The following is an 11013-nucleotide window of genomic DNA, read 5'->3' on the forward strand; positions in this document are numbered from 1 at the left end:
TCTGTGTATGTGTGCGTACATGTATGTGTGGCACACACACACTGGTGACTCAGGTGGGGTGGGGGTGGGGGGTGTAATTCCTTCACTGCTTCCCACCCCAGACAGATGTTATGTATCTACTGAGTTAGTGACTTGAATGCATAATGACAGATTTGGCTGGAGATGAGACAAACATAAGCTTCAACACAATCAAGCGCCCAATACATCATCAATCTACTGCTGACCCCCCTGGTGTTGTGGTAAATATGGGGAGGCATAGGTGAGCCATATGGAGATATTTGCTTGCTTTCACATTTGGAAAAGCAAATTCTTGTATTGCTCAGAGGAAACTCTTTAACATTCCAGAGTAGGAATACAGTGGCAAGACATTTATTTACACTCCAAGATTCCAGCCTTTCTGTGTCATGTTGGGAACAGCTTCCACTGAATAGACTGGGGGAACTGTATGAGTGGTGAAGCCATAAATTGAGGGTGGGGCACTTTGTTACAGTAATTAAAAAACTGTCAGACTGTGGACCTTTCCGGAACGTCCATGAGTCATTAATCAACTCTGTGTGGTAATACTTGGCCTGCAGTCAGGCCTGGTATGCTAAAGCTGAGGGACTGGTTAAGGGTCACCCTTTGCACCATAAGCTCACCTGCCGCCAAACCCAACTTAAATGATAAATCTATATCTATAAAACTATTAACTATGAATTAATTTGGTTCTTTCCTCTACTCTAAACCTCCAGGGAACCTACTTCCACAACCCTGAGGTCTCTAAACATTTTGGTCAGCTAAATTAATTTTACAATGTCTTTCACAATCTTGTCCAGGGCTCACATCTTCCACTACCCAGTAGTATCTGTCTGTGATATCTATACATGAGGCTCACCATGTAATACCAATTACATGCTCCTCCAAACAGTGAATTCTGGAGCTGTAACTCAAATATATAAATTATGTAGACATGGTGAATTGGTTTAGTTGTTGTTTGACCAAACGTTACAATGGGCACTTTGACACTGGTAGGTTGTCAGTGCCAGATGTGGTAGTTCCAGCATCGAAGAAACAGTTGCCCTCCTGGGATTTTCACACACTACAGTCTCTAGAGAATGGTGCGAGAAACAATGAACATCCACTGCATGAAAAAACATGTGGGCAAAAACATCTTACTAATGAGAGAGTCCCCAGAGAGTCCCCAGACCTCAATCCCCAGACCTCAATCCAATAGAGCACCTTGTTGGAGGTGGAATGGGAGGTTTGCAGCATGAATGTATGGATGAAAAATCTGCAGGAGCTGCATGATGTTGCTGAGTCAACATGAACCAAAATCCCAAAGGCATGTTTTAAGCACCTTCAAATCAATGCCACAAATGATTCAGGCTGTTCTGGAGGCAAGGGGGGTCCTAACTAGTACCTACCATCCATCCATTTTCTAACCATTTAATGCAGGTTAGGGTCACATTGGCAAGATGGCAAGAGGGCAGGCAGAGCAGCCCTCTCCCCAGTGACTTCCTCCTTCCAGGTAGGCCTGCATCAAATATATAAATTACCCTGCTACCCTGCAGAGAAACCACATTTTCTTGTATTCACATTATCTTTCTCTCTGTCTACCTATAGCTCATGACCATAGGTGAGAGTAGGCATGAAGCTTGACTAGTGAATTGAGAGCTTTGACTTTTTGTTCAGCTCTGTCTTCACCACCACTGTCACCATTACTGTGACCACTACACCTACATGCCGGTTAATCTGCCCATTCCTTTTTCCCTCACTCATGAAGAAGAATCTTGAACTCCTCCACTTGGGACAGTTCCTCCCCCTTACTTGAAGGGGACAAGCCATCTTCTCACGAGAGGAGCATGGCTACAGACAGGGTGTACCTTCAATTCCTGTCCATGAATTACAGGAACAACAGGGGATATAAGGCACACATTTGGTAGACTCCGACACCTACATTGTACAAGCTTAACTTAATGCCAAGAATGTGAACACAGCTTTTGCTCCAACTGTACAGGGACCAACTGGCTCAGTAGTGACCCCAGCACCCTATACTCCCACAGATCCGCCCACCTTCACCAAATCCCAAAAAAAACAAGTAGACTGGATAAGCGAAGTACCATGTCCCCTGAAATATGTGCAAGAGGGTGAAAAACTGGTCTACTCTTCCCAAGTCTGATGTTTCAGTATTGATCAGAGCATCCTTTCTAGCTTCTTGGCATAGACCTTTCCAGGGAGGCTGAGTAGTATGATTCCCCAGTAATTGGACCAATACCTCTAAGTGACATTGAGGATTTGTGTCAGCCAAGACACTCAACAACAACAACAAATTTCTGTATGGATCTCATCCATCCCTGGTGCTCTGCTACTGGGGAGCCTTCAAACCACCCCAGTGACTTCTGCTACAGGTTATGATCCCCGGGACTGTTCCAGCTGTCTCCTAAATTGAGAGCATGTCTTTCAGATTTACAAGGTCCTCAAAGTGCTCCTTCCACCTTCCAACAATACTCCCATTTCAGGTCGGAGTTTCACCATCCTTACCTGGAACAGCCTGGATGGCATGCCATTTTCCCCTCCTGAGATGTCAAATGGTTTTCCAGAGCCACTTTGGGGCTGATTGAAAGTCCTTCTCCTAGGCATTTTCAAACTCCTCCCATGCCCTGGCTTTTGGTTCTGCAACTGCAGCAACTTCAGCCTTTTTTGTCTGAGGAATCAGGAGTCCTCCACAGCAGCCAGACTCAGAAAGCCCCCTTCATCAGCTTGACAGCCTCCCACACCACTGGAGTCACCCAACGGATCCTGGGGTTGCCGCCAGGACATGCACCTACTAATTTTTGACCACAGTCACTAGCAGCCACTTATATGTACACACTGAGCTCCATAAAGTTTGGGACAAAGAGATATTTTCACCTTTATTTGGCTCTGTAATCCAAAATTTTAGATTTTATTGAATACCATTGTTATGGTATGTATTAAATATCAGCAAAATTAGTGGAATCAAATACATAGCTTTATCAACGTATATTAGTAAAACATTTCCATCAAATCCTATGTGGGGATTGAATGGGTTATTACCAGGCTTAGTTTTAGTCTCATTGCATATCTCCTCCCATAGTTTCATAAGATGTGTATATAGAGATTTGTAGCATGAGCCATGTGGTGGCAAGGTGGTGCAGTAGACACTGTCACTTCACAACAACCATGTCCAGGGTTCAAATTCTGACTGGGGGCCCTTTCTTTCTTGTTATTTTTTTAAGCTCTTAATCATCCTACCGACCTTATTTCTCTCTCCCTCTTTCTCCAATACAATTACTTGTGGGTGGGAGGTGGGGTGGTGAGGCAATCCAGACCACACCCATACAATTCTGAAATTGTTTTCAATACATAATTTATGACTTGTCCATCCATCCATCCATTATCTTAACCCGCTTATCCTGAACAGGGTCACAGGGGGGCTGGAGCCTATCCCAGCATACATTGGGCGAAAGGCAGGAATACACCCTGGACAGGTCGCCAGTCCATCACAGGGCACACACACCATTCACTCACACACTCACACCTACGGGCAATTTAGACTCTCCAATCAGCCTAACCTGCATGTCTTTGGACTGTGGGAGGAAACCGGAGTTCCCGGAGGAAACCCACGCAGACACGGGGAGAACATGCAAACTCCACACAGAGAGGCCCCGGCCGACGGGGATTCGAACCCAGGACCTCCTTGCTGTGAGGCGGCAGTGCTACCCACTGCACCATCCGTGCCGCCCGCTAATTTATGACTTGTGTTGTATGTTATTAAAAGTGTATTATTATAGTTATTTACGTTACCTTGAATAGATATTTGCTGAATGTGTAGTGGATACATCCCTCTGTGATAATTTATGGTTATTTCAAAAACATCCGGCCACTTTACGGTCACGGTAATTAAATGATTCTGATGTTTAATCTGAATGATTCCCAATTCTGGTGTTTAGTTTGAACAACAACTGTACCTATCGACCATGTCGGCATGCTTTCATGGATTGTATAGCTGCCACATGATTAGCTGATTGGATATCTGCATTAATGGGCTGGTGTACAGGTATACCTACTAAAGTGCATATTTGTTGTCTACGTTTCAGCATAGCAGAATTTTTCTGTATGGTTCTCCAATTTAAGACCAGAGATTCACCTCCGATATGATACATACTGTAAAAATTCTATATACTATTCTATTTCACTTCTGGAGACAGCTTTGTTAAAGATTAAGCAGTTAGTGGGACAGCAGCAGCCATAAACATGACAGGAGATCTCTGTATGGCTCAGACATACAGGGAAGGCTGCAGAGGTGCTGCATGAAAGAGTTTTGCATCAGTAACCTGCCTGGCAGCACCTTGCTGTGCACGATGTGCTTTTCATTGGCCGGGGGTCTGATTGGGGGTCAACTGGGTGAAAATCAGTAGCCTCAGTGGATCTGAAAAAACACAGGCACAGTGTCGGGAGCTGATGAGGCTGGGCTGTGCTGGGCTGGGCTTCGGGGGGGAGGGGGTTTTGCTGCTGGTGATTGCTATTCCAGTATTATCTCTCTCTGACTGCCGACTGGAGCCCTGATCTGCATGGTAATATGTGGCCATGAGGCGCCGTGTCAGCCACTGCGTAGTGTGACCAGGAGCCCTGTGGTGCAGATGGATGACTCACACTCACTCTGGGTACGGGGGGTACAAGCTTATGCACTGAAGAGAACACAAGCAGGCCAGCTGTTCAGTTCAGATTCTGGGAACTCTTGGAACTGGGAAATCCTGTTCATGGAAAGAAAGGTGCTGTGTGCTCTTGTGGGAGCAAACCTCTGGGTGGCTAATGCTTTAATTTAGTCGGCTGTATGTGTGCTGCATTTAAAGTATGTATGCAGTGCTTATTGTTTTACACATGTAGCAATGTTATAAGACAATTATAAATACTGTATGTGTACATACAGTGAGCTCCATGTGTGGAACAATATGGGACATCTTTCTCTTGATTTGCTTATGTATTCCACAATTTTAGATTTGTACTCAAACAATGTGCGTGGTTAAAGGATAATACCAGTAATTTTCAATTCTTCAGTACTGTCAACATATCCTATGAAAACACACCGATTAGTTGAATAGATTTGGTTTACAAAAATAGGAGTTCACATGAAGTACTTGCTAAATTCCTTTAGTTGGGCAATGTATTTACAGAAAAGAGTAAAGCATGATGACCAGGGAGCTTTCAGAATGAATGGTCAGAAGAAGAGTATAAAAAGCCCTTTGAATACCCCTTAGAGCACAGATGAGTCATTTGATAGCACGTGGGTAGGTATAATGTGACCCGGGCACCAAGATCAGGCTTTCCATAAAAATTGAGCATCCAGGCTAGGATGAAACTGGTTCAGGAAGCCACTGTGAAAGCATCCATAACTGGGAACCATGGCAAAACTCCAGATGAAGTTGACATGCTACTTGTTGGTAAACTGTTGAGGAGGACTTGAGTTGTTCTCTCGGTTTCCAATCTCAGCCTGCTTACGTAATGCACTTGGAAAGGACATGGTTCAAACAGGATGTACTGTTAAGAAACCATTAACGGTGGATTAGAAAGGCCGGTCTGATTCCTCTCCTATCAGCAACGATATTGCAGGCGGGAAATTCCTCTGATGAACGGTCAGTTGCTGTCACAGGCTCCAGCAATGAGATTGATATGTGTCCCCATTACTGTACCCTCTCATAAAGGATTCAGTCTCCGTCTGAGCACCCTGGCGCCAGCTGGGACAGAGGGCTCCTGCTGTCTTACCAGTTGTGCGCAGAAGAAGAGAGAGTCTGTGATGTAGGCCGGGCAGCCTGCAGGCCCAGGAACTCCTGGATCTGGCCAGAAGCACCAGTACGTGTTGCCCAAAGCGCCAATAGGCTGTCATGTTACTGAGTACACCCCTCTGGAATGGAGTTCTTAAAATGAAGATGAAGGCTGTATCCAGATCAGATTATATACATATACATACATATATGTATTCCCACATAAATGTATTAACAAATGAAGAAAAATAACTGTAGAAACCTTGTTTCATTTGCTTAAAGGGAATACCATTAACAAAACGTCACCACATGAATTGTATATCAAACTATCAATTGATATCTATCCATCTAATTTCTATGAACATAAACATTTTATAAGCATCTTTATTAACTAATGCAATGGATGACATAACACATGTAATGACACATGGCACAAGTACAAGCACAACCGAATTATGATGAATCTTCTAAAAAACATACTATGCACATGCTTTAAGGATATTGTCTTCAACATTTTTAATAGGCCTAACCTGTGGTATTAAAAATTAGTGTGCCAGATGAGACTGTATTATACCATGAGGTGTTGAGGCTTCCACAGCCCCTCAGGACTTCCTCTTTGAGATTTGGATCCAACATGAATCTTCTGCTTCCAACAACCAACACATCAATTCATCATTAAAAAGTATAGCAGTTGGACAGTATCTTCACTTCTAAAACAAACTTTTGTTGTGCCATTATATTTCAATATATCTTTGTCATGTACAGTATTGAGAGCCAAGAGGACCTGGCTGAAATCCACTTGAATTGAAATGTTGGCATGCTGTTGTTGCAAATGCAGAAATAAAGAGAAAAAATGTAACAGCAAAAAGAGGATGTGAGTAATATATTATATTGTTTGCATTTGAAAGAAGATTATGCTGTGTCAAAAAACAAGACAACTCTGTTTTATGTTAGATATGAAAATATAAGTGGAATATGAAAATATTATTAAAATAGCTTCTCACATGAATTAACCTGAGCTGTAGACAATATACTATTTTCTGATTATGCCAGTGTGGTTTTAATGCAAGCTTCCATTGTATATTTTGAATCTGTAATTAAACTTGTGTTTAAACCTCAATGTTATTTCTTGGTAGATATTTTCTTTTTAAAACGATCAGACTGTTATCTTTGACCACTTCCATGACAACATTTGCCAACCAGAGCTGTAGAAGGTTGAGTGTGGGAGTTGAAAGAGGGAAATGTAACAGTAATAGACATGTCATGAATAGTTAAAGCATTTTTTATGATGGCAGCAGACCTGAAGCCGAGTGCAAGGTGAAGTACTTATGCCGCATGGAGAGTGTCTGTCCTGCATCTGAAAAAAGCATGCGCATATAAATGCTACATTTACATTTTTACATTTTTGTCATTTGGCAGACGCTTTTAATCCAAAGCGACTTACAAGTGCATAGGTTCTACCACAAGTCAAAGCATCACATCCAGAACTAGGAAAATACACATGGAATGCTGTTGTAAACATATAGTCATCATCATCCTTTTTTTATTTTTTATTTTTTTGGGGGGGGGTTAGACAAGGATAGGGATATCAGAAAGGAGGGGTGGGGAAAATCAGGAGGGAGGACTAAGGTAGAGTTTGAAAAGGTGTGTTTTGAGTCTGCGTCGAAATAGGGGAAGGGATTCTGCTGTCCTGACAGTGGTAGGCAACTGTCCACCACTGAGGAACCAGAACGGAAAACAGGCGTGAACGTGCAGCTCGACCGCCAGGTGCACGTGGAGAGGGAACCATAAGGCGACCAGAGCTGGGAGACCAGAGTGGTCTAGCTGGGGAGTAGGGAGTGATCAAGGATTGTATGTAAGGTGGGGCAGTCCCCTTAGCTTCAGGTGGTGGGAAGTCATCCACGCAGAGATATCAGCCAAGCAGGCAGAGATCTGTGTGGTGACTTGGGTATCAGGGGGGAAGGAAATAAAGAGTTGGGTGTCATCAGCGTAAGAATGATAAGAAAAGCCATGGGAAGAGATAACAGAACCAAGAGACATGGTGTATAGCGAGAAGAGGAGAGGCCCAAGAACTGAGCCCTGCGGGACTCCAGTTTGTAGGGGGTGAGGGTCAGAGACTGAGCCCCTCCAAGTCACCTGGTAGGAGCGACCAGAGAGGTAGGAGGAAAACCAAGCGAGTGCAGACCCTGTGACACCCATCCCAGACAGCGATGAGAGCAGAATCTCATGGTTGACTGTATCGAAGGCGGCCGACAGTTTGAGGAAGATGAGGACAGATGAGAGGGATTTGGCTTTAGCAGAATGGAATGCCTCAGTGACTGCGAGCAGGGCAGTCTCAGTGGAATGGCCACTCTTGAAGCCAGACTGGTTGGGGTCATGGAGATTGTTCTGGAGAAGATAAGTGGACAGTTGGGAGCAGACCGCCCGTTCCAGAGTTTTAGCGAGAAAGGGAAGAAGAGAGACAGGCGGGTAGTTGTTCAGGGCAGAGGGGTTAAGAGTTTTTTGAGCAGGGGAGTGACTCCGGCCCTCTTCAGGGAAGAGGGCATGGTGCCGGAAGAGAGGGAGGTGTTGATTAGAGAGGCGAGAAAAGGGAGAATGTCATTGGATATAGATTGTAGGAGGGGAGAGGGGATGGGGTCAAGAGGACAGGTGGTCGGGCGGTGGGATGTAAGGAGTTTCAATGTGTCGGCGTCAGAGAGGGGACAAAAGGAGGCTAGGGAGTTGGGGAAGGTAGGAGGGTCAGCATGGGGAGAGGGTTGTGACAAGGGGTTGTGAATGGCATCAACCTTCTTTTCAAAGAAGGAGACAAAGTCATCAGGTGTGAGTGATGAGGGGGGTGGGGGGGAGGGGGGGCCAGAAGAGAGGAGAAGGTTGAAAACAATTTGCGGGGATTAGAGGCGGCCGCGTTAATTTTTGAGTGAAAGAAGGAAGATTTAGCTAGAGAGACAGAGGAATGGAAAGATGATAAGAGGGTGTGGAAGGAAACTATATCACAGGGGAGACAGGACCTTTTCCATTTTCTCTCCACTGCCCGCAGTTCGGTTCGGACAGCTCGTAGAGCATCAGAAAGCCAAGGACTGGGGGGGGGAGGCCCGAGCTAGTTTGGTGGTGAGGGGACACAGAGAGTCAAAGGAAGATGAGAGGGAGGACATGAGAGTTGTAGCAGCATCATCGGGAGACAGTCGAGAGAAAGACTCCGCGGATGGTAGGGAGGAGAGGATTGTAGATGAGAGGGTGGAGGAAGACAGGTGGCGTAGGTTCCGCCGACAGGTGACAGTGGATGGTGGGAGAGATGGATGGGTGTTAGAGGAGAGTGGAAGAGAAAAAGAGATGAAGGAGTGGTCAGATATATGGAGTGGTGTTACAGAGAGGTTGGTTGTTGTGCAGCTCCTTGTGAAGATGAGGTCAATAAGGTTGCCTGCTTTGTGGGTGGGAGGGGAAAGAGTGAGGGTAAGGTCAAAAGAAGAAAGGAGGGAGAGAAAGGTAGACTGGGTGGACTCTGAGTTGAGGTTGAAGTCACCCAGGAGGATTAGGGGGGTGTCATTTACTGGTGAGGAGCTAAGGAGGATGTCCATCTCATCCAAGAAGCTCCCCAGAGGACCCGGGGGGCGATAAACAACAATAATAAACAGCAAAGTAACAGAAACCGCATGAAATTCAAAAGAGGAGAAGGCAAAGGATGAGGAGAAGACACTAGATCTCCATGAGGATGAGATTAGGAGACCTGTGCCACCTCCTCTGCCAGAGGTTCTGGGTGTGTGGGAAAAAGAGAAGGCAGAGGAAAGGGCAGCCAGGGTGGCTGTGTTCTCTGGTGAGAGCCACGTTTCAGTTAAAGCAAGAAAGTCAAGGTTGAGGTGGGAGGCATAGGCAGATTTGAAGTCTGCTTTCTGGACGGCGGACTGGCAGTTCCAGAGGCCACCAGCCACACAGAGATCAATACCAGCGGATCTAGGAGGGAAGATGAGGTTTGAGATATTCTGCCCATGTTGGCGGGAGGCGAACCTCCTACCTGACTGGGACCTGGGGAGAGGAGAGAGCACAGGAATGGGAAGGAAACACATGGAGGGAACTAGGGAGGACAAGCATGCACAAGCATGCACGAGCATGCACAAGCATGCTTATACTCATATACACAGAACAGTATGTCTTTGCTCCTCACTCGAAGACCACTGCATCATTCCCTTTACTATAACGTGCTACTGCAAAGTTTCTCAGGCAAGTTTCCCTCTTGTGGCAGACTTGGTATTGCGTCTGTTGGCATCCATAAAACCCCTCTCAGAAACCTGCTATTGCCTCAGCCCGAATAGCAGGTTTCTGGAATTTTCCAGAGCCATAAATCGGTCATAGCACTGTGCTGTATATTTTCAGCACTGGACATATACTGAAACAACTGACCCAGCCCTCCTTCCACCCACATAACAAGAGCTATTAAAGGGGGGATGAAAATACTAACCTTGGCACAAGCCCTGTTGTGCAGCTCTCCACAGCCCTAAAATTAATTGAAATTTTACAAAAAGAACATGAATGTGTCTCTTTGTAAATGTGCTTTCTTTGTAAAAATGTCCCGTGTAAATACATTTTTACAAAAGGAACAAGTAACCCACTAGATGTCAAAATGCCATTTTAAGTAAAGTTGCACATTATACACACCCTGTGAATTTATGCAACATTAATGTTTTAAGTTGCATGTATTCATCACGAAACACTGTATATGTCTTTCTTGAGTCCATCAATAAAAAGGATAATATGTGTACGAAAGTAATAGATCTCCTAAGAACCGAGTGCTGTATAAAGCCAGTTAGATGCTAAAGGATTAAAGCTGACCATCTTTCACGTCAGCAGCTGCTAATTAAAATAGCTAATTCTTCATTGACTTCATGTGGCTGCTCATTTTGTATGCAATAAGACATGGATTTCATGCCAACTTAAACCCTTCCCTGGGTGAAATAACAGGCCAGTTTTGTGCTGCCCCTTGAGACTGCAGGCCATAGTTGAAACTGGTATTCTCCTGATTTAATATTAATCACGGAAAAAATAAATTTTAAGTGAAATGTTTGCATTGGCTGAAAGCCTCAAAAACCAGGAAATTAAATTAATTAGAATCCCCAAATCCTAATTTTCGAATTTACAATTGCCTCCCTCCCTCCAATTTCTACATTTTATAAATGTTGACAACATGTTTTATTTTCTTAAAATGTGTAACAAAACCAATGTTTCTCAATGTTACCAACACATTTTCCCCACGGCGTGT

Source organism: Conger conger, chromosome 7 (genome assembly GCF_963514075.1).
Source record: "Conger conger chromosome 7, fConCon1.1, whole genome shotgun sequence".
In the NCBI taxonomy this organism is placed as follows: Eukaryota; Metazoa; Chordata; class Actinopteri; order Anguilliformes; family Congridae; genus Conger; species Conger conger.